This window comes from Dermochelys coriacea, chromosome 14, assembly GCF_009764565.3.
Source record: "Dermochelys coriacea isolate rDerCor1 chromosome 14, rDerCor1.pri.v4, whole genome shotgun sequence".
Lineage (NCBI taxonomy): Eukaryota > Metazoa > Chordata > Testudines > Dermochelyidae > Dermochelys > Dermochelys coriacea.
The window spans coordinates 19,635,531-19,660,490 of record NC_050081.1 but is presented as its reverse complement, the minus strand read 5'-3'; the positions used below and the strand labels follow the sequence as shown (position 1 = coordinate 19,660,490).

The window sequence follows — 24,960 nt, the reverse complement described above, 5'->3', positions numbered from 1 at the left end:
ACAGGAACTAGGATATTATGCTTTGTTTTAGAGTTAAATTTACAAGATATTCTTAGCAAGATTTTACATTCTAGTATTGTTACCTAGTTTACAAATTCAGCATTGCTTAAAGTATTTCTGCTTAATATGGTTCATATGAACATGTAGAAACAATTAACTAAGTCACAAATACAGTCAGTCTTCAGAATGTGATCTTCTCTGGACACTGAAAATTATTTGTAAAAAGCAAAGGTAGTTTTAAAAAGTTTTGATTTAATAATGTAATGACTTCTATAAAACTGTTAAGGTAAACTTTAACACTAGCTCCAAAGCAGCTCCCAATTTAAACTATATGTAGATAGGTAAATCCATCCAGACAGTTCCATAAAATTAATTCAAACAATCCCCATTACTGTTTTAGATTTTTATCTCTAATTCCTCAGCATTAAATCTTATTATGTTAATAACTGAAATGCAAGCTACTCAAATTATTTAAAGAAACCAAGTAACTGTTCAGATATTCTTGTAAAAATTCCTTCTAGGAATACCCAAATAAGACAACTGCTAACAATATTAGAAATGCTATAATGGAGACTTACAGGGGGAAAGAGGACTCATTTTCTTGCAATAAAAAAGGGAATGACATTGAATCTTCTCCCTAAATGATGAGGTTTTGGTGTATTTTTTTAATCTGTACCATTTATACCCATGTGTTTCCACTAGAAATTCCAGCTTTAGGGATTTTGTGACTAAGTTGTAAAAATTCACGCATGGTGTGAAGAGATTTATGAAAAAATTCACTCTGATATCACAAAATTTGTTTAGTAAATATTACAAGTCAAATGCAAGAGTACTGAAACATGAAGTTTTCAAACACTAACAGCTTTTAAAAAAGGAAGTTTTCATGCCTCTTCTATTTGCTCTAGGCAACACCCTTTGCTGGCAATGTAAAAAACTACCTAAGCAGGAGAGCAGCGTTGCTTCCTATAAACAGGAAGATAAATTTTGGATCAGGGTATGAGGTGGGGTTTTTACTGTGTGTGTTTTGTTTTAAATAAACCCTGATTTGGGTAATTTGCCACCAGTTTCCACTTCAATTACGTTTGGCCATTTACTTATTATGACTCATTTTTTCTAAATGAAATCATCAAGAGCAGCTGCACTTTAAGTAGGGGCAACTAGTTCTTAGGGGCAGGGGGGGAAAGCAGGTCCTCCTGGATGCTTCTCTCAACTATCTCCAAAGGCTGATATGCCTTAGTGCAGGTTTCAGAGTAGCAGCCGTGTTAGTCTGTATTCGCAAAAAGAAAAGGAGTACTTGTGGCACCTTAGAGACTAACAAATTTATTAGAGCATAAGCTTTCGTGAGCTACAGCTTACTTCATCGGATGAAGTGAGCTGTAGCTCACGAAAGTTTATGCTCTAATAAATTTGTTAGTCTCTAAGGTGCCACAAGTACTCCTTTTCTTTATGCCTTAGTGCAGTGGTTTTCAAACTTTTTTTTCTGGCAACCCAGCTGAAGAAAACTGTTGATGCCCGTGACCCAACGGAGCTGGGGATGAGGGGTTTGGAGTGTGGGAGGGGCTCAGAACTGGGGCAGAGGGTTGGGGTGCGGGGATGAGGGCTACGAGGTAGGGCCGGGAATGAGGGGTTCAGGGTGTGGGAAGGTGCTCTGGGCTGGGGCAGGGGATTGGGGTATGGGTTTACCTCTGGTGGCTCCTGGTCAGCAGCGCAGCGGGAGTGCAGAGGCAGGTTTCCCACCTGTCCTGGCACCGCGGACCGCGCCGAGCCCTGGAAGCGGCCATTAGCAGGTCCGGTTCCTAGACGGAGCTCCACAGCTCTCACCTGCAGGCATCGTCCCCCACCCCCCATTGGCTGGTTCCCAGCCAATGGGATTGCGGAGCAGTGCTCGGAGCAGCGCGCTGAGCACTGTGGGGCCCCCCCCTGCCTAGGAGCCAGACCTGCTGATGGCCGCTTCCGGGGTCAGCATGGTGTCTGAACAGGTAGGGACTAGCCTGCCTTAGCCGGGCAGCACTGCCAGCAGGACTTTTAATAGCTCTGGTCAGGACCACCAACCGGGCCGCTATGACCTGGCATCTTACATTCCACTACTGGGTCGCGACCCAGTTTGAAAACCACTGCCTTAATGAAACTTCCTTCCAAGTTTCCATTATCTACATATTAACTGGCAAAGGGCTGAAAGTTGCAAAGCATAGTCTCCAACCAATATCAGAGCATCAGTGCCTCTGCAACAATCAGCTTCAAGATAGTCTGGGGAGCAAGATGTCAGGACCATTAAATTGACAAGTAGCTCTTTTTTGCATGAGGCACATTTTTCCACTTAAACATTGAAGTATTTTAGCATATGCTGTTATTGTTCATATGCTCTAACAACCATGAAAAAAATTACCACAGTGTCCAATTCGTGATGCAAAAACTTGCAAATAAATTAGGACTCAGCACAAAAGAAGTGTCCCACTATGTCAAGATAATACTTCAGTTACACATTCGCCCAATCTGGTCAACATAATTTTGCAGAATCTCAAGAGACAGGCACAGAAATGTGCCAGTAAAACCACACGCTACCACAATGGAGATTCAAGGTACAATCTTGCAGCTCGAGTGGGGAAGCGAGTACCTGAAAGTCTGTAGAGATCTCAGTACAACTTCTAAAATGGCTACTGACTACTTCCAGAAGGATCTGGAACTAGTTCTCCTCTGCCAGAGAAACAGGATGTCACTATGACAAAGATATTGATGGTGGCTGAGGAAGAGGAAAAAAAAAAAAAATATTCACAAACACGTTCACCTTTATCAGCTAATGCATACTTGGGAATGAATGAATTTCAAACATGAATATAGGTATTTAATACTTCTTTCTCTCTCAAAAGGTAATTAAAACACAAACAATATATAGTGGCATCCCAAATTTTCAGCCAACGCCATAATTCTTCTTTTGCAGTCAGACATTTAATGCTCTTCAAGTATCAGCCATACAAAAATTGGCATTCAACAGTTGCAAGTAATACTGATGCTAGTCTACATTCTTGGAAGTGTGCTTTGCTCAATTAGAAATACATATACTGAAACTACAAATTCCCACCACAAGATCTTCTGATTCTTACATGGTAAAATGTTAAAGTCACCAAGGAGGTGGGGAAAGAAACAACCCTAAAGAAACCCAATACAGTAGCCCTGCATAGGCTACAAGGAATAGTGAAAGAAACTGGCCTGCAGGCAGGAATGTAGGCAGCAGTTACTGTAGAAACCAAGCTCTTCACTGCTTTTCTCTAAGCAAAAGAAAGAGACAAAAGAGCTGGAAAACAGCGATCGATGGGAAGCAGCTTATAAAGCTGCTTGTCACATCTGCTGCAGCAAAACCAGACACTAATTCATTAAAACTGCTCATGTAATGCCTCTGGAATTTGAGGCTCCCCAGTCTGTGAATACAAAAGAAACTCCGCCTATGGAAACAGTGCATTTTCAAGTATTTAGCATCTCTGTATACAAAAGTAGTGTGCAGTCTGGTTGTGTGGTCTCCATCAGTAAATTTCATCCTAAACTGATAAAGTTTAATTCATTTTTTTAAAATGCCCGTACCTGTACCAGATTTACAAATGGCTATTTCAGCACCTGACAAACCATACATCACTGCACTATACCATAGCTTCTAATTAAAAAGAAAAAAGTAAAATCAATTCCTATTTCTTCCTTTCATACAATTGCACTTTAGAATGATTCTCCTATTACCACCAAATATTTAAGTCTACATTTTCAACTGTTCTGAAACACTTTAGCTTTTTATAAAATGTGTTATTTTTAGTAAAAGGAAGTAGACACTATATAAAATAATAGTACTATATTCCTTTACTATTGTGCGGGCCAGTTACAGATATCCACATCAGCATTTCCCCCCTTCAGCACATCTTGGGGGTACTGCTTGGCTGCAAAGGAACATGTGGAAACACCGCACTCTAACAAATCATCATTCACTTCTAAGTAAACTGTCAGCAACAGATTTGCCTGCAAAACCCTATTAAAACCAACAAATATTTTAAAACAGAGTACTTTAGTGTTGTAGTATCCTTTACAATGAAAACAAAAGGGGGAAGTAGAGAAAGTGCTGTCATGAAATATTGAGATGTGTGCATAATTATAAAAGGCACCTATGACTCTCAGGTTAGAACAAAATGGTATATTTTTTACCTTATCAGATACCTATATTCTATCACAAGTTATGCCAAAACCCTCTTATTTAAACAGCTACCTGTATAGGCAAGTCTGCATATATACGACTTTACATCTGAATCAAGAGAATGAAGTCTACTTAACACTAGGGGTTTGTCTACACTATACCCGCTACAGCGGCACACCTCTGGCGCTGCCTCTATGTTGTTGTAGCACCATACCGTGTAAACAGCCACAACAGCAACAGAAGTGGTTTTTCCATCACTGTATTTAATCCACCCCCAAGAGAAGCAGTAGCTAGGTCGACAGCTGGTCAGCCTAATGATGTCTAATTTTTTATACTTGTCAGTGACACAGCTAGGTCAGCCTAAGTTTTATATATAGGCCAGGTCTAAGCTTCTGAGAAGCCCAGTCTCTCTGTCCTTGGTAATACTGTCCATTACCTCATCTGTTAATCTGTGATTACTGCAGCCACTGAAAAAGTGAGCCAGAGGCCACAGATCGTACTTCATATTTATCCCAACTTCAAAAAGAAATAATTGTTATTTTTTCCTCTCTAGATCAGCACTGGATGATCAGAAAACAGAGTTTTGTCAGACTCCTCTCCCAGCTGCATCCCTGTTAGGTCTACTGCACAACTGGCCCTGCAGTACAGCATGAAGTGCTGAAGGACACCCACGGTTTTAGCTGTACTCTGAGCTCTATGTTTTTAACATAACTGTACTGCTAATAAGAAAAGGAGTACTTGCGGCACCTTAGAGACTAACAAATTTATTTGAGCATAAGCTCACAAAAGCTTATGCTCAAATAAATTTGTTAGTCTCTAAGGTGCCGCAAGTACTCCTTTTCTTTTTTGCGAATACAGACCAACGGGCTGCTACTCTGAAACCTGTACTGCTAATGGATTTGTTTAGATCAGTGGTTCTCAACACACAGGCCATTTGCAGCCTAATTAACACACAGCTGCAGCACATGTGACATCCTCAGGGCCATAACAAGCAGTATATATATTCTGTGGGTGCAGCTGACATAACACAGAGAGCTGCACATGTGGCCGACAATGGGTAAACAGGTTGAGAACCACTGGTATAGATCCATGTACAATGTATGGATTCTCCATGCCTCAAAAGAGCTCCTGAGAGGATACCACCGCAAGTATGCCTAGTCACAGTTCATAATTACAGTATGCATAATAGGCAACAGAAAAGTACAATATGGGAAAGATTAATGAAGAGGAAATATATAGTAATCATATTTACTAAATCTAACAAGATATTCATGTTAGAAAGAATAAATACTTCAGACATAGATCCTTGCATCGAGTTTTCTGAAGAGGTTTCATTATCCCCATTTTACAAATGAGGAAACAGACAGACATGGAGAGATTAAGTAACTTGCCAAGGGTCAATGGGAGAGTCCAAAACAGAACCCAATACTCTGATGCCAACTTAAAACTTACCATATAGAAACCAATTCTTAGAGCTCTTAGTTTAATTCTTTGATTCTAATTATACCTATGAGTTCATGAAACAGAGAGGCCCTTTGTGGCCTGTAACCCTCTGTTCTAAGCTTTTCATCTGCACATACCCATCTTCAAGAGAAGATGACAAAGTAAAGTTATTAGAATCCATGACCAGACATCATGCCAGATGAATTTAAAAGCCATATTATAAGAATGCCCTACTTTATGTGACTGCTCTAACCATATGCTTGGAAAAGTTATGAGAAACTTATGCCTTGATTTCAGGAAGTCCAAGCTCCTAGAAGTCACCAGTTGTGAAAAGAAGTCTTCACCCTTGTTTACAGGTTCTATGCTCAATGCTGAACAACCAAGAGCCTAGTTACTTTAAAACATTTTGAGAATTCCACTTTCTTGGTCAAAGCCAATGTCAAGATGTTAATGACATGCAGTCACATCACTTAAGATGAAACAACCCACCCAAAAATACCTGGACCAGTCTAAGCACCCCAAACATGCATTTACATTTCTCTACCACCTCCACCAAAGGATCTCAAAGCACTACAAGAATCAACATAATGAATTAAGCCACACAACACACACGTAAGGTGGGTATTAACCCCACATTTCAGATAGGGGGAACAGGCACAGAGAGGTTAGTGACTTGCCTGAAGTGTTACGAGAAGTATGCAGCAGAACTAGGAACTCCTGGTTTTTGCTTTAACCTTAGGATCATCCTCCTCCTTCCCAACCTCTCCCTGATGCCACCTAGAGGAGAAAAATTTATCTACAGTCCTGCTAGCTGAAAAATTCCTTTAAATCAAGTTAAACAATTTCAAATGTACAAGCTGACTGCACAGGAACAGTAGTGCGTCTCAAAGCAGTTAAGGCTAGATGGTAGACAGCAAGGTGAAAAAATATCTTGAAGTCAGTCAGAAGTTTGTAAGACCTCCACTTTCAAATCAATGTATTTATTTTCTTAGATTTGTTTCTGAGTCAGTAGACTACCTCTCCCACGTCCTTCCCAAAACCACAGCTGAGAGAATGCGTAGTCTCCTACACTTCACCCTCAGGCAAAGTGAGCATGATGGCAAAGCTACATATCAGGTGCATGCATTCTCTTTAGGAGCTGTACATACTCTGCTTGTGTTGTTGGGCTGTAGGTGTTCATGTACAGCAGTTATAGACATCTCACTTCTTACGCATCTATTGGAGCTTACACAACAAATTTCTGGGAAATTGGGAAGATGACTACATGCTGAATTTCCCACAGTTTCTGCCTCTCTGAAAGAACTTCACTGCTGTAAAACTGATGAACTATTAATAGGAGAAATTTGTCTAGACCATGAGAGAAAGCTGAATGCATTCTCAGAAAATAAAAGTAAAAATTCAGGGCATCAGATTAAGACACAGCCATTAAACAACATACTGCTTAAAACAGCTTTGATATTAAATTAAAATGACTAAAGAAACAGAACTTGCTTCTGTCTGGGGCAGCTAGCATTAAAGGAAAGGCTCATCAGCATTTAAATACATTTTTGGATTAAATTAGTCCATCTAAAAAACTTCAAGCTGACAGTATCTAAAAATGGAACCTTCCCCAAATCAACAAAATGAAAGTTAATATCTCTAAAACTAACTGATATTTATTAAAAAATGCAGTTATATCCTTAAAAAGTAAGTATCTAAAATATTTTGGGGGTTAGTATTACTCTTAACACACAGGTTGTTGTACATATAACTGAGATCCTAAACACTTGGAATTATTAAAAATCCCAGAACACTTTTCACAAGTCCAATCATGTTAGACCCTTGTGTCATGGCTAAATTGTAATTAAAGTATTTACATTCTGCCTACCTACATTCCCCCACATCTTTTCAGCTAGCAAAGCAAGTGATACTTGGTGTGGGAAGAAGTGAGTGATATTAAACTATATCAGCTTCAGATAGCCAAAAACAGATCTCCTAGCTTGTCTTACGCTGGAAAGTGGAGATTTAACACTGGGATTCATTTCATGATAGTATCTTTAAATAAACTGTTGTTCAATTCCTGTCCTAAATCACTGAACACAATTCACCATTAACTGTGTTCTGCTTCAGAGGCAGAGGCAGATGCATTTCAGTAGGTTGGTAGCAAGGTATACAGTGCTCAGAGTGATCCTCCAGGATGAAAGGTTCTATATGAAATCATATTCAAAGATAACATTTAGTCCAGTCAGACATAATGAATCTCCATCACACATTTTTGCTTTAAGTCATACATTTTGTGCTCTTTTAGCAGCAGTTTCTTTTGGTTTTATTGCAGGATTCTCTGAAGAAAAAAAAATTGACACTGTGACTTAGCTTTGCTGATCCATTACATTCCCTTAAAAGCCAATGGAGAACAGCTTTCCACACTAGAAGCACTGAATTTCTATGGTCTCCCCTGGAGAGAAGAAGAATCTCCAAGTTTTAACCTGAAGGTGTGAGGATTTACAGCATTTTTAACGCATTTCCTTTAAATTCTTGTCCCTCTTCAGCAGATGCTAGACCTAATCCAAGATTGGAATTCCATTAAACCAGAGTTTAAAATTACGGGGGAGATAACAAAAAGAAAAGCAGTACTTGTGGCACCTTAGAGACTAACAAATTTATTTGAGCATAAGCTTTCGTGAGCTACGGCTCACTTCATCGGATGCATTTGGTGGAAGATAGCAACTAGCCCTGTACTATTTAAAAGCTTCCACAACAGCAACTAACACTGTAGCACAGAATCCCCCCTTCCCTTTTGAGGAAACCAAGTTGGTATAGCTATTTAAGTTGGTAAAATATTTTGGGGATCCTTTTAGACAAGAAACACTACAAAAACACGAAATACAAAATCTGCAGCAGCAAGGACACCATAGTACCACTAGACCAAAGGAAAAATTTTTGCTCACTTGCTCCAACAATTAAGTTGCCGCAGGTGAGCAAAAATTTGAAAAGCTGCTCTAAATGTTTTACAGCTTGCTATAAAAAAGCAGCAAAGTTTGCTCAGTCCAGCTTCCCCAGTGTATCAACAGGACTTCATTTTTCACTGAATGGGACTCTCAAACTGACATGTAAACGACTTGTTATCTTGAAAACCTTTTCCTAACCTTTCACAGTTGAAACCTTTTAAGAAAAAACTGAAAAATTAATGCCGTTACTTAATTTTTCCATGCACAAATATTGGATAATCTAAAAGTAATAGTTCATATTACTTGGTAGTACAAACAATGAAAACAAAAATATATTTGCCTATTTTTAAAAAAGTCACCATTCATATGTTTTTTTCAAAATTCCACAGCAGAATTTACCCTTATGTCAAAATAGAGAAACATGGAAGCATTTTAATTATACTTTTAGAAACCTTTAAAACAGTTTGTGCATATATTTCACTACCACTTAAAACCAGAATTCCAGTCATTCTTTATAATATGCCCCACAACCACCATATTAATATAGTGTCACGTTTACGCTCAGACATGAAGATGGCCAGTATCTGAATATTTAGAAAGCTTGATTTAGGTTTCAGCCAGATGCCATGGTAATGAGAAAACTTACACCTTAGCAATAAAAACTGCAGTTACTTAAAGCTTCCTAATTTCCAAGCACCTGCCACTGATGGCAAAAACTTTCTATCCTGAAGACGTTCCAGGAAAACAAAAACAAAACCCTTACAATTGCTAAAGTAGGTGCCATTGAAAACTGAATATTTACCACATTATTTATGGCAGTTCCTGTTTAAGCATATCACAATACAGTGGTAAAGGTAAATACTACCAACCAGCAAGTATCCATTTTACCCAGCTTTCCTCATTTTTAACTCCTACTTCACAATTTATTTGTACATTAGGATGATCTTAGTTAATATTGGTACCTGGAACAGTGAAAGACCATATACTATTTCTATTTGTAGACTTTACAAGAACTAGTACCAATAGAAAATTGGGAGAGGGGGAAATACAATAATAATAATAAATAATAATAATAATAATAATAATAATAATAATAATAATAATAATAATGCTACATTTGTTGGGGGCACTTGTGTGGCTTTATCCACTATTAAGCTAGTCTCTATGACCATATATATCCTTTCCAGCATTTACAGAAAGTGGAAAGGTTTTGAAATCAAATGGGAACTGAAAAGGAAGATTACAGACACATGGAGTACTTAAAGCATTAGCCTGTAAAGACAATTGTTTTAACATCTGTAACAGTATGTAAAACTTCAAACTTTTCCCATATATCACAAACTTGCTATAAAACATTCATTATTTTCTATACAAGTCAAAAAGTTTTAATTGATATTTTAAAACTAATTTTCCCTTCATTATCACCAGGAATCACAATCACTAAGAGCTTAGAACACTAATTAGCGCAGTTACAAAATTGTATCTTAAAGCTAATTTGCACTCTCATGAGACAATTCCAACAAGTTTAGAAAAAAGTCATTGACTTTCACCTTTATTTAAGGGTTAGGAAGGCAGTAAGGGAAGAGACCACGCAGATGATGCAGAAGACTGGCAATGGGATATGAAGCCCTTCAGCTTTAGATCACCTATTCAAATCCACCACAGTTTAGCTGTGACAATAAATCCTTATCTACTAGCATTTTTGTTGGCCTCTTTGAAATCAGTTGTTTCAAACTAATTCTTAGTGGATCAGAATCCCCATTAGAAAGCTATCAAATAACTTCATAGAAAGTTTCAGCAAAGAGCACAGATTTTCTGAATAAGAAGGTTACTGCCATATCTAAGGTTTCAGAGTAGTAGCCATGTTAGTCTGTATTCGCAAAAAGAAAAGGAGTACTTGTGGCACCTTAGAGACTAAAGCTCACGAAAGCTTATGCTCTAATAAATTTGTTAGTCTCTAAGGTGCCACAAGTACTCCTTTTCTTTTTGCCGTATCTAAGTGTGAGAGGGACCCCAGGCTAGCAGCATTTTGGAAGCTAAGTGAAATGCTATACTGCCTTGGAAAGGGCAGGATGTACATCATATTTGCTCCTTGTCTCACTCACTATTTTCTCATGGAATGGGATACAGAGCCCGAAGGGGAGCTATTTCTCCGAAGACTGAACAGATTTTTTTCCTCTATGATTTCAGGCCATCATCTTCAGACAGTTGCAGGATTGTGTGACTGTGGACTCTGACAGCTCCTCACAGAAGCAGTATCATCAATGCACTGCCTCCTCCTCCAGGCCACAAAACCGGAGTTTGGTGATGGGGACTAGGAACAAGGTGCCTCCCCCTAAACAAGTGGAGTGGGCTTGTTAATCACTTCCAAACTGGTAAGCCACAGAACTGCAATATTTAAATGCACTGCCATGCTAAAGTATTATCTAAAACATCAAAGATTAGAGCTTCCTCATACAGTCTTCTATCATGAACACCTTTCATGCCATGTCTACATCTCAATGATTGATCTAAGTTTATCAAGCATCTCTATCTCCCCACAATGCTTCCACAAGCTTCCATCGCTATATAGCAGCTTGTGTGTATTTCATACAAGACCATGAAAGGAATTAAGGGTCTGATTCTCATTTATTTTTAAGACAACTTTACAGCATTCTGGCAGTGTACAATGGTTAAATGTCATTTACATCAATTTTACAGCCCCCTTATGTTGCCAGAGTGGGGAAAAATAGCCTTAATGTAAATACTATCAGGCCCTCAAAGTTCAAGGTACCAAAGGTCGCCATGAAGCACTACTGAAGACAGGCAGGGACTGTGGTGGTAGTAGGAAACAGGTGGAAGTCTTGCTTCTGAAATGTGCTGCTGCTGGTTGTCCTCAGTAGTGATTCCCTAGTGTGTAGGCCACTTTCATTACGGAGTTCATTGCAAAAAGCTAACCAGTAGAGCCCTGAAAATCTGTGGATATCTGCTTCATATCCGTGGACCATTTTTGCAGATAGTGGGTCGCATGCAGATACAACCATGCAGGGCTCTACTCACTGGCTGCACCTGACTCAGGCAGCTGGGGGGGAAGTGGGGGAGGCAGGCGCAGCACACTAGGGGCCAGAAGCTGGGGCTGAGCAGCAGGTTTGAGTCAGGGCTGTCCAGCACCCGCTCGCTGTGCTGATTCCTCTCCAGCAGCTCAGGCCCCTCGGGCAGTGCGAGCATCCTCACCATGGCCCGGCCCAGCAGCACTGGCTGCACTCCCAGACCAAGCCCGCTGACACCTGAGCAGCAGGGCCTGCCCTTGGCTACGGGTTTAGAGTGGGCAGGGCCCCGCCACCTGACCCCACTATGATGCAATACGCACTGCTGCTGCTGCGTACCATTGCTCGCAAGTCCCGGGAGCAGCACGTGATGCGAAGCCCCTCCCCACAACCCCCTCCTCCACGACGCCCCTTCTCCTCGAGACCCAGCCACTGTGCTGCCCCTTACTCCCAATCCCCACCCTTGCGCTGCCTCTTCCCTGCAAGACTCTGTCCCCCTCTTGCTCCCTTTTCCCCCATCACTAGCCCTTGTGAGATGGCTTGCTGCTGCGGGTAAAGATGCAGATCCAGGTAAAAGACGGCTAGCAGATTGCGGGCAGATGCAGATCCATATTTTTGTACCTGCGCAGGGCTCTACTAAACAGAGCCCAACAGCAAAGCTTAGAAAAGACAATAAGGGTGACTCTTTGCACTGGAAATGATTGGTGAACCTGAAGTTCAAAAGAATGACTGTACCACCTAAATACTTTTAAAATATGCTGCCAGTTTCTGAATCACTTATGTTGTAAATGAAAAAAAAAAAACCAACAATTAAAAACATTTTATAAAAGTAATATAGTAATGTACATCAAGGAGACCAGTTTCAATTATGACAAATTTCCATTATCTTTTAGTGGATCTCCTTCAGTTATAAATATCTCCACTGCTTGAACCTTCCATCAATTTTCTTCTTTCATAATGTTACACAGATATCAGGGACTACTCTTGAAGTTTTAATATTTCTTGTCCTATAACTTTCAACAGTTACAGCTAACTTTCGTAAGAAGAGAAACTCAAATTCCCTGTTAAAACAAAGAGGACGAGAGTTTATGAACAGAACTATTAAAAACTTAGAGGAATGAACTACTTCAGCAACACAGAATACTAGAAGCAAAACTGTATCGCCTTCAGAGTTTACCATACACAATTCAAGGAGTAACACGCATTACCTTAGCTGACTGCAAAATTTAACAGAATTGTATGCATTACAGCAGTACCTGGAAGCCTCCATGTGCTGCTAGGCTCTGTATGGAGACAGTGAGAGAGAGAGTCTTTACCCTGAAGAAGCTTACAACCTAAACAGAAAATACAAAAGCATGGGAGATAGAAAATATTCCTATTTAACAGACAAGGAACTGAGGAAGAGATATTAAATAATTTGCTAGAGGTCACATAGGAAGTATGTGGCAGCCCAAATGAGACATACATGTCACTCAGCAGATTAATATATACTAATTTTGTTTGGCTTACCTGTTATTTCACCGTACCCCAAACAATGGCTTTGCTTGGCATGGATTCATTTGAAGGAGTTCTGTCAAATATTACATGTGGCGGCAGTTAAACTAATTTCTACAACTGCTAGATACAATTATATAAAATGGCTATTACAGTATCTGTGAATCTCTGAGGCGATTGCCTGGATAGATCCAGGAAGGGTGCAGGAGCTACGGACTTTTGAACAGTAGTGACCTCTGACTGGGCACATGACCTGCCTTTGTCCTCGTGCCTCCAAACATGTCAATATAAAAGGTGGCACAGACAAACCATCAATCAGCTCACTCTTCTAACATAGTAAAACTCCAAAATATAGAAAGAGTGTGTGCAATATGGGTGCAACTGATTTCTGCAATCAACTTTGAATTGGTTATGTATATTGAAGAACAATCTGAGCCTGCCAGCAAGGGTCCTTGCCAGTTGGTGCCAACAGTGATATGAACATATGTCCACTACAAATAGATACAGACCTCCAACTAGCTACCAGATAGTAACTTTTGATCATTTGGGCCCGTTCTGGATTCAGAATGATGAAAGGATCTATTACCAAATCCCCCACATGATAGTATTCGAGTTTCACTTCTCTCCAATTTTACACCTTTCTTGGGGGAGTGGGGTCTACCTTTCCTATACAAGATGTTTGTGATGTTATTGTAGCTGTATAGTCCCATAAGATCACAAGAATGGCCATACTGGGTCAGATTAATGGTCTATCTGGCCCAGTATCAGGTCCACTGACAATGGCATCAGAAGGAATGAACAGAATAGGGCAATTACCAAGTGATCCATCCCCTGTCATCCAATCCCAGCTGCTGGCAGTCAGAGATTTAGGGACACCCAGTGCATTGAGTTGCAACCCTGACCATCCTGGCTAATACCCAATGATGGACCTATCCTCCACAAATTTAGCTAATGCTCTTTTGAACCATTATTATTTTGGCTGTCACAGCATCCCCTGGCAAAGAGTTTCACAGGCTGACTGTGCGTTGCGTGAAGTACCACCTCCTTTTGTTTGTTTTAATCCTGCTGCCTATTAATTTCATTAGGTCACCCCAGTTCATGTGATGAAGGGGTAAATAACACTTCCCCATTCACTTTCTCCACACCATTCATGATTTTATAGATCTCTTATCTCCCCATTAGTCATGAACAGTCCCAGTCTAAAACTGACTGAACTGAACAGTCCCAGTCTTCTCAACCTATCCTCATATGGAAGCTGTTCCATACCCCTAATCATTTTTGTCACTCTTCTCTGTAGTTTTTCCAATCCTAATATCTCAAAATGGGCTGATTAGAACTGCACATCAAGGTGTGGATGTACCCTGGATTTATACAGTGGCATTATGATATTTTCTATAATATCTATCCCTTTCCTAATGGTTCCTAACATTCTGTTACCTTTTTTGACTGTTGCTCCACACTGAGCAAATGATCTCAGAGAACTCTCTCTGCCAGGGGTCGGCAACCTTTCAGAAGTGATGTGCCGAGTCTTCATTTATTCACTCTAATGTAATGTTTCGCATGCCAGTAATGCAGTTTAACATTTTTAGAAGGTCTCTTTCTATAAGTCTATAATATATAACTAAACTATTGTTGTACGTAAAGTAAGGTTTTTTAAATATTTTAAAAGATTCATTTAAAAATTAAATTAAAATGCAGAACCCCCCGGACCGGTGCCCAGGACCCATGCATTGTGCCACTGAAAATCAACTCGTGTGCTGCCTTTGGCACGCAAGCCATAGGTTGCTTACCCCGAACTATGCTCTGGTCCCAGGATACAAGAGCCAAGGGTGAAGTAATATCTTTTATTGGACCAACTTCTGCTGATTGAGGAGACAAGCTTTCAAGCTTCATAGAGGTCCATTTAGCATGTCTTCAAGTTGGCTCGTCTAACAATTTCTATTTAGATACTATTACTACTCACGCCATCATAATATTTGAGAACCTCCCAAGTATTTAAAAATAAAAGCCACTCACAGGGAATAGATTTATTAGCCCCCAGTCTTTACCACCCATTAGCGCTCTTCAGTAAGGCCCCAATCCTACAATTGTTCCCGCATGGTCAGGATCAGGGTCTAAATCTCCCTACAGGCTTATATATGTTCTCCTCCATAACTCTGCTACAGAAAGTTTGAGCAGGCAGCTCCTACAAAGACTAATAATAAGTAGGACAAAAGTGCATTAGTATTAACACATCCAACAGACAATAGTTCCTTAATCGGAGCCCAGGGACCTCTCAGTTGAAGTGCAATGTCACTGTAACAGCAGCAGCCCAACCCCCAGGGTATTTACCTATATTTATCTGGAAATAATTAGCCCTGCACTACTCAATCTTCCAGTGTATGAAATCCAACTGGAACAAGAAGCTAAATCCAGTATCAGAACCAGACTAACAACAACTATTAAAAAAAAAAAAGTTTTAAATCCAGCAGAACATCTCTGAAATAGGGTAGACTTAAAACTAATACTAGAAGAGTCTTCTACATTAGTTACACATCTGGAATCAGTCACAGTAAATATTACTTGTAGAACAGTTTATGGTTAGAATTGTTTTTATTACATTAATTCCTCAAGAGCAGAGACTAAAGCAAACTATTTCGACAGTTATTCCTTCACTTCCACAACTGCAGTTTTTTGCTATACTTTAATAGTAACTTTAGAAATTCTAAAGTATACTACTTCGTGCAGTTGTCAATTTTGGTTAAACTGTCAAAGATGATCATGATGAAATACTTTCTTCCTTGATTTACTCTCCTCAGCCTAACAATCCCTCAGCTTGATACCTTAAATAGCACGTTCTCTCTCATCTCACGACTTTTTTCTCTATTATACACACTTCATTTTTAGATTGTAAGCACCTCAGGGCAGGGACTGCTTTTGTTTCACAAACCTAACCTACAACACAGCATACTGTGTACAACAACTGACCATCCTCTTGGTGTAGATACTGTAGAACACTATTCCTCTTGGTCCCTGTCAAAGCTACTCCTAAGAAGGCCAGAGGGATTGCTAGAGACAATACTCCATACTCAGAAATGAAACCACATTTTCTTTGATTATACTTTTACACTTCCCTTTGGGAGCTGAGTCAGCTGCAGCAGCATGTGTGTTTTTGTGAGAAACACTTCTGCAACATCCATTTTTTTTTTTTTTTTTTTTAAACAAAGGCTGATGTCTTGCTCCATGGAAAGTGAAGCAAACGCTAACAGCACTGACAGCTAGCATAAGCAGTGTATATAAGGAACAACTTCTACTGGTTCTTTCTTTAGAGGGCTTAAAGAACATCCATTTTGGCAGTAACTCAAGATAACATTTAATTCTCTCAAACAAGATTCCTGGTTACTTATTACTGCCACTCAGTCCTCACAAGATCAGCTTTATTTATAGTCAAGTAGTAAGCTGGGTCTAGTGATCACTTCCAGCCTCACCAATCTTCTAACCTCAGAAAAACAATACTGTTATAAGCAGGACTGTCCTACTGAGACAGAAACTAAACATACTCATGGATAAGGCAGTATATACGAGGGCTGGGTATGACTATCTAGTGGCAGCAAAGAGTAAAGCCATTCCAAATTGTCTGAGATTGGGGCTAGTAACTTTAGAGTATTCCAAAAGGTTTACTGGGAAAATAAAATTTACTGGAGAGTTGTGTGTTAAAGACACTGGAAAGGATTATTCATCTCCTGTGATTTTGTCATCAGAGATCTAGAATACTCGTGCCCATCTCCACCAACTGATGCTCTTTCTGTACAGACCCCACACTCAATCAAGCAAGGAAGGACTTCCTCGAAGTGGGAAGAGTACCTGCCTTGGTCTAAAGAAACTGCCAGTTGCCAATCACAGAGGCAGAAAGCTTTAGCAGGAGCTTATTACGGAGCAGGATATAAAGAGGAAATAGTACTAGGCTGAGAAATGTAACCTCCCATCATCATGTCCAAGGAAGGATTTGATAAAGGAAAGCCTGGAACCAACAGGGACAACCTGAAACTTCTGGGGAGAAGCTACACAGCCCAACATCATGATGGCTCAGAGAAAGTGGACTTTACTGAAGAATGAAGCCAGTCAGAGACTACTTGGAAGTAATTTCCCCTGCCTCTGGAAACTATGGTGAGTGTCTGCCTGGGCCCTGATAAAAGCAGAGACTGTGTATTGGGAACTTGGTCCCTGTTCCTGAGGATAAGGAATTGCATTTAAGGGGGCAGTTTTATTTCAGTTTCTCTAAGAACAGGTAACTGGTAAATCCTTTAATAAAGGCCCTATTTCATATTCCAAGCCAAGGCTAATAAGTAATATGACACAGCAAACATATAGCGCCACTGTTGCTGAAACTCTTCATGGAATGTCTGAACAGAGTCCTGTGCTGCCACCAGAGATACAGTGCCAGTACCCTCTCTGTAGGGCATGGCTGGCTGAATCATGCCACTACCTAACTGCCATTCCACATTGTAAAAATTCCTGTTAAGAAGAAAAAGGCTCATCCAGCAAGCATGCTTGATCCAAATATAGTTTCAACAACATTTAAATATGCTGTTTCCTGAAAGATAGGTATGTTATTACTGAAAAATTGGACATTCACAGCTTTCAATATGGAAACAGAGAAAATCTGTCAAACCCAAACAGTTTTCTTTAAACATTTTGGGTTTGACAAATCAGCACTTTCTGACTAAACTGTTTCTTCACTAGTTCTAATCACTGCTCACTTTGATATTGTGTTTGAACAATTCTGGGACATGCTGGGAATATGAATTGGTTGCATTTCTCAAGCTTATGAACAGGTCAGTACCAGCAACACTTTTTAAAAGCAGAAAGGCCTACACTTCAATTTTTAAGAGAACAAACAACTGAAGCTCTTCTGTGGTTTTTACCTACTGCATCTCTTTCCTGTATGTTGCCAATGTGCTTGTTATTTGATCATTTCAACTGACAAACGCACTGTGGTTTTCAGGTCCAAAATCTGTTTGTTGGGATTATCAATATCTAGAAACCTGAATGAATAACTACAACTGAAAAGCCTACCCTACACGCAAAACTCATTTCTGCCTTCATTTCAAAACACATACTCATATTGAAAAGGTAGTATTTACCCTTGATCTAGGTGATGTGATTGCAAACTTGCTGTAAGGAAAAGGCAGTAAGCTAGCACTCAATGACATCATTGTAAGTCAGACTGTATGACTGTGGGTTCCATAATTCAGATCATTTTAATAAAAGTTAGCTAAGATTATACTGCAAACTCTTCAAGACCAATACTGTTTTTTAATATGTATTTGTACAGCATAGAACACAACAGGGTCAACATTTTGCTAGGGCCTCCGAGTGCTTCCATAAAATTATATTAATTTTATATATTAAGAAAAAGAAGCAGAAAAGGGAGATGGAAATGCTTGCACCACCAATCCTTTCTAGTTGAACAAAAAAGCATCCCGAGTCCATGCTTTTTGTGACCAGAATCTGCTGCAGATGGTGACTGGCCCCAAGACAAAAAGAGGTGAACTGATGGCTGTGGAAGTCTGGAGATCATCTATGGGACAGTGTCACGGGGTAGTGTCTACTTCCCCGATGGACCCAATCAGTCAGACCAGAACATTCACACATCATAAGAGATAGACTGCTTCCTTCAATAGGGCATTACTCTTGATGCATTTGGGGTATTTCATGCTGACTATCAAAGCTGTGTGTACTTATGCCAACATGTCTGTGGAGGCAGCAAACTGTATTTAGACCGATTTTTCCCAACCGATTTACATTAAACTCCTGCTGACTTTATTTGCCAGCTTGAAAGTCCAAAATCCTGTCATAGTGGCTATAGAAATGAAAGATGCTTGCTGATGCAATTTGAGCTCCATCTAAACCAAAGATTTTCCTAACTGCTCCATCCATTTTTCTGTCTGAAAGATCCTTGAGAGCGACACTACTCTCACTCACAATGCAGTGAAATGAAGCAGCCATCCTTAGGGTCTGCTAACCAGGTATCCTTAAAGTACAAATCCCACTGTAAAGCTTCTACAATTTCTAGGGCATAACCAAGTGTGCATCAGAAGTGGCAGTCCGTTTCTACCATTTGCACAGAGGGGTGTGGAAGAGGAACTTTCTCTTAATTTTTCTTCCCTTCCTCACCCATGTAGAAGATAAGCAGTGTCAAGTCTTCCTGCAATTTTTTTTTGTCCTTCAAGTGGTCCTGAAGACCCAACTTATTCAAGACACCAAACAGGAATTCAGATGACAAAATGGTAGGCAAGCACACTTCATCTGGATCCAAACCACTTCAGCATCTTCAGTTATTTCCTGCTTTAAGTCAAAGGATGTGTGTGGCTCCTGAGTGGATGACACCAACCAAGCTGAAGAGGGTGAGGGGAGAATCCTAAAGGACTTCTAGAAGCTTCTTACAGGTGAAGGACATGGATCCTTTCAAGAGGAAAGTAGGCAGGTGGCATAAACCTTATTCAGTCACCTGCCCTGTAGGCAGAAAATCTCCCTTCTGTGATAAGTGAGTGTTCTGAAATAGAAACCAGGGCCACCCACCTCCTTTGCATCCTACTTCCTCAAGAACTCTTGTAAGTTGTCATTTTCCTCCTGTCTGCAGTATGCTCAAGCACTATCTGAACAGGGGATACAGGATAGGTACTGGCCCTAGAGCATACCAAGATAACATGTTGCCATCAACTTGAAGCAGAGCCTGCATTTGAGCTAGATCTGCAATGACTTGGAGCACAAGGTACAAACAGGCCCTACAAAAAAAGGGCAGTCAGTGGTGGTGAGTTGCAATCAGGGTACATGTGCCTTTTCTTCCAGTGATCTTCTCCAGTTATTTAGATTTAGGCCAAGATGCAAGAAAAATAGGCGAGAAGGTGCATCTCAGCCAAAGGCAGGAAGCATCTGAGGAGCTGACTTTTGGGACAAAGGAGGAACAGTCATAAAATTTTCTTCTGACTGAATGCCAGAGGTAAGGAGGAACACACCCAAGATCTATGCTCCTTGCAGTTCCTTCTTAAACTATTTTAATAGCTTAAACAAATATTTATAACCCCCATCACTTTGAGAAGCTCTCCTTCAAGTGCTCTCATGACTTGGCACTCTGTTTTCTCTTGCATGGCCAACATGCCTTCAGTAGCTACTCTGATTTTCCCTTTCTGTTTGGTGCCTCCACAGCCTATTTACAGCATCTCCTTTTGTCTCACCACACTTGCCTCATGGGTGAGCTTACCTGCTCTTATGGCTGCAGTTACCACCTTTTTGACTGATAACACCCCAGATCCTCCTCAATAATGATATTTCTTCAAATTCAATGCCAAAAACCAGAAGCCTCTTTACTCTCTTCTAGGTCGACAACCCCACATCAGTCACTCAAGCTCTCATCATCTTCAACTTCTCCCTCCATCTTTACCTCTTATCAAATCTTGTTACATCTGCCTCTTGAACATTTCAAAAAAATCTACCACTCCATCCCCAATGTAAAAATATTGGCCTATGTTTTTATCTTTATCATATTACTGCAACCTCCTCTCTCTCCTCTCTAATCCACACACACTAACCATGAGGCTAAAAATCAACTTCCCTATCTGATGCTTGTTATATTCCCACTTGATCAAATCCCCCTGCTGTTTACCAGCTCATACCAAATCAAGTTTAAACCTCTCATCCTTACATTCAGGCTCTGCATGAGGATGTTCATTCTGAGTTATCCTTATTTCTCACTACTTCCCCATTCATGTTCTGAGCTCTATTAACTCCTTCTGCCTCCTCCCTCTCACATGTGACTTTTTTCCCCATACAGTCCTCTACATGTTAACGCCCCCGCTCTTGTGTTCCAGGCTTCCTAGATCTCCTCCTCCAAGGACTTCCTACAAAATCACTATTGTTTCATCCTTCACCATTCCTACACCCAAACACATTAACTTTTATTTACAAAACTAAAAGAAATGTAACACCTGGAACCAACATACTTGTGTAAATCCAAATTATCTGGTTTGTGTGCCATGTGCCTCTTTTGTCTGATTTATACTGAAAATTTATTAGGGCAAGAGTTTTGTCCATAAAGCACCCCCCATTACCATATAAAAATGACAAATTATGTTTCTCACTCATAGGCTTTATTTAGCACACCCGGTCTGGATTTAAGTCTTTACTGTCCTTAACTCCATTTTTAGTTCTTTAAAAAAAAAAAAAAAAAAAGCTGACTAAGTGCTTGCAGCTCCACAGCCATATAGGATTTTTAGCTTCAGCTTGGTATAGTAACATTTTATAACACTGAGATCCATAGCCTTAAAATATCAAAATTCCAGGTCCAAGTTTCTGCAGAAATATTTGTGCTTAAATGACAATTTCACTTTTTTTTTGTGTGTGTGCTGTAGTAGTTTTGGATTCTTAATGCAATTACATGTTCTAACAAACATTTTAAATCAAATACTCTAGTCCAGCTCTCAAACACACAAATATACTTTTCTTCTGACCTGAATACAGGGAGTGATTTACAATTCTGAAAATATTGGTATTATAAATAAAAATGTTTAGTATGTATATAGCAGTTTACATGCTCAAAGCACTGTACGTTCACCCCCCAGTCCCAACACCCTTTTCTGTTAAGTCATTATCCATATTTTACAGATGAGAAAAAAAAAAAAAAAAGACAAAAGGTTAAACAAATAGCCCACTGTCGCAAACAAGTCCGAAGCAGAGCTAGGATTAGAATTCCTTACCCTGTGCTCATACCTCCAGATCATAAATGACTTCTCTTTTTAATTTTCTTATTTACTTTTAGAAAATCCAAATTTAATTTCCATTAAATGTATAAAAACAAACAATCTTCTCCAGTCTGTTTACTTAGTGCCCTGACTTACTACTAGTATCAGGACTAACAGAAAGGTTTTGGCCTTACCAGCTGTATTTCAGTTCAAGAATTTGCCACAAGAGTTGCTGTATTTTTATACGGTTAATAAGCAACTGATCTTTGACATTTATTGGTGTAAGCCAAATTACATGATTAAGAAAAATTTATAAAATTACCAAATTTGAATCTAGAGCAGACAAATATAGAGGCACACAGCCGGGCTCAGAAGTGCCAAACTAGATGTTATTTAGTTCAAGAATGATATGAAAAGCAAGCCCAGACTCAGTGCATACTATTATAGGTAAGAGATGTACTTCACTTTAGAGCTGTGGTTTTCAACCTTTTTTCTTTTGCAGACCCCTAAAAATTTTCAAATCGAGGTGCAGATCCCTTTGGAAATTTTAGACAGTCTGCAGAACCACAGGTTGAAAACCACTGTTTTAGAAAAATACTTCATTATAACTCAACAGGAGATAATTAGGCAAGGATCTACTGCATTCTTTCATAGATTTCTAAAGTTTAATGCCAGATGGTACCATTCGAAGCACCTAGTCAGAGCAGATCTACACTTAAAACACTGCAGCAGAGCAGCTACATTAGTGCAGCTGTGGTGGTGTAGCTGCGCCACTGTAGTGCTTCAGTGAAGATGCAACTGTGCCAACGGGAGAGCTTCTCCCATTGGTGTAGTTCAGAGGTCCCCAAACTGTGGGGTGTGACCCCTAGGGGAGCACCAAGGAATGTTCGGGGGGGGGGAGAAGAACGGCCGAGACACGGACCAGGCGCCCTGAGGAGCAGGAAGGGAGTGCCACCCAGCTCTGCGCCTGGGGCCCCGGCATGGAAAAGGGTAAGGAGGCGCACGAAGTAAAAAGTTTGGGGATCACTGGTATAGTTAATCCACACGAGGCAGTAGCTATGTCACTGGGAGAAGTCCTGTTGATGACACAGTACTGTCTACACCAGGGGCTGGGTTGATGTAACTGCTTTGCTCAGGGATGTGGATTTTTCATGCCCCTGAGCAACGCAGTTATAACTGTGTTAATTTATAGTGTAGACCTGGCCTGACATATCACAGGCCACATTTCACCCAATTACCCCATATTGATCTCAATGACTTGGAGAATCCACCATTTCCCTTAGTAGTCTGTTCCAATAGTTAATCACCCTCATTGCAAAATATTTGTGCCTAATTTGAATGTCTGACTTCAGTGTCCAGATACTGGCTTTTGTTGTGTGTTTTTCTTCTAAATTCAAAAGCCTTTGAGTACCTGGTATTTTCTCTCTGTAAAGGTACTTATACACTGAAATCAAGCAACCGCTCAAAATCATCTTTTTTCATGAATTAAATTTTTGGAGCTTTTTAGCCTTACCATGAGAGTATTTCCTCCAGTCCTCAAATCATTTTTGTGGCTCTTTCCTGAATCTTCAGATTATTCAATATCCTTTTAAAAATATGGACACCAGAACTAGACACAATATTCCAGTACAAGTCTCACCTCCCTCCTCCCATTTATTACTCCTGTTTATATACTGAAGGAACAGACCAGTCCTCTTTGCAACACTATTGCACCGGAAGCTTAACCACTATGACCCCTATGTCCTTTTCAGAGAGTCGCTACTTTCCCAAATACAGTCCCTCATTACGCTGGAATGGCTAGCATTCCAGTCCTTATTTCTAGAGTCATAACTTTGAATGTGGTCTGAATGGTTGGTAAACTATGCCCAACCTTAACTGCTGTGTACGACTACCCTATCCTCAATATTATTTACCACTCTAATAATCTTTGTATCATCCTCAAATTTTGCCAGCACCAACTTTATATTTAGTTCCAGATCATTGATGAAAAGATTGACGAGCACTAATCTTGAACCCTGCAGAGCCCCACTAGAAACATTTCCATTCAATGATGATTCCCCACTGATGATTACTTTTTTATATCTGTCAGTTAGCCAGCTCTTAATCCATTTAATATGCACTTTGATATTGTACAAGGCTAATTTTTTAAATAAGAATGTTGTGAGGAACTACGTCAAATCCTTACGAAAGTCTTAAATACATTCCATCTATACAAAAAGAAAAGGAGTACTTGTGGCACCTTAGAGACTAACAAATTTATTAGAGCATAAGCTTTCGTGAGCTACAGCTCACTTCATCGGATCAGTTACCTTTATCAACCAAATTTGTAATCTCAAAGAATGAAATCATGTTTGTTTAACAAGGTCTGTTTTTCTATAAAACCACAGTGACTAGCATAAATTAAAGGATGGGACTATAATTAATCTATTGAATCCACTCCCCTACTAATGTTTTTTCTTTATTTTGCCCCGGACAGATCTCAGCCTAACAAGCCTATAGTTACCCAGTTACCCATACTCCTAATGTCAAACATCACTTTTACAATGCAATATACTAGTTAGAGGGACAAAAATTATATTTTTTTAAAATTTCTCACTGATTTAGTAATATCTCAGTTTATTAAAATGAACACATTTTAATTCTAGTTAACGTCTCATCGTTTTTCCAATAAAGTTATCATTTTTTTTATTCTGTGTCTCTGACTCTGCAAATAGATAGGTGAGACGTCCTACTGAAGTCAGTAAGAATACTTTTATGTTTAAAATTTAGCATGTGCTTAACTGATTGCACATTTGAGCGTATGTAATTTTCTAGTTCTCATGAACTAGTAAAATGGTGATATGTTTGTTTCCAAGGGTGCTAGAGAAAATAAACAAAATTAAATTCAGTTTAGTTATTCATGAAGACATATCTAATCTTATTTCCCACCCCTCACAGAAACCTAAACTGTGGAACAAACCATACTTGACAGTGCTTCTCTAAGAAGCTTACATACAATTTCCAGTATTGTAGCAAAAAGTACAAAATAAAACCACATTTAAAAGCTGTGATACAAATAACACAACCAAATGAGAAGAGGCTTACACGGTCTTAACCGTTTGAACTGAAAAGAATTTTTGAACCTGTCTCTGCTACCTTGGAATGTGAGGTGCTACAAAAAAAAAATTATTATTTCGTAT

General features: G+C 39.6%; 1 protein-coding gene and 1 long non-coding RNA gene across 4 annotated transcripts in view; both read right to left on the bottom strand.

Annotated features, from left to right (window-relative positions):
• FOXK2 (forkhead box K2) overlaps positions 1 to 24,960 on the bottom strand; it is a 58,832-nt gene that overhangs the window by 24,412 nt on the left and 9,460 nt on the right. The window lies entirely within an intron of this gene.
• On the bottom strand, positions 16,264 to 24,950 carry LOC122456709. Its single transcript, XR_006275728.1, has 2 exons — positions 23,995 to 24,950; positions 16,264 to 20,965 (listed from the first exon to the last, which is right to left on the bottom strand). It is a non-coding gene; the product is annotated as an uncharacterized LOC122456709 (long non-coding RNA).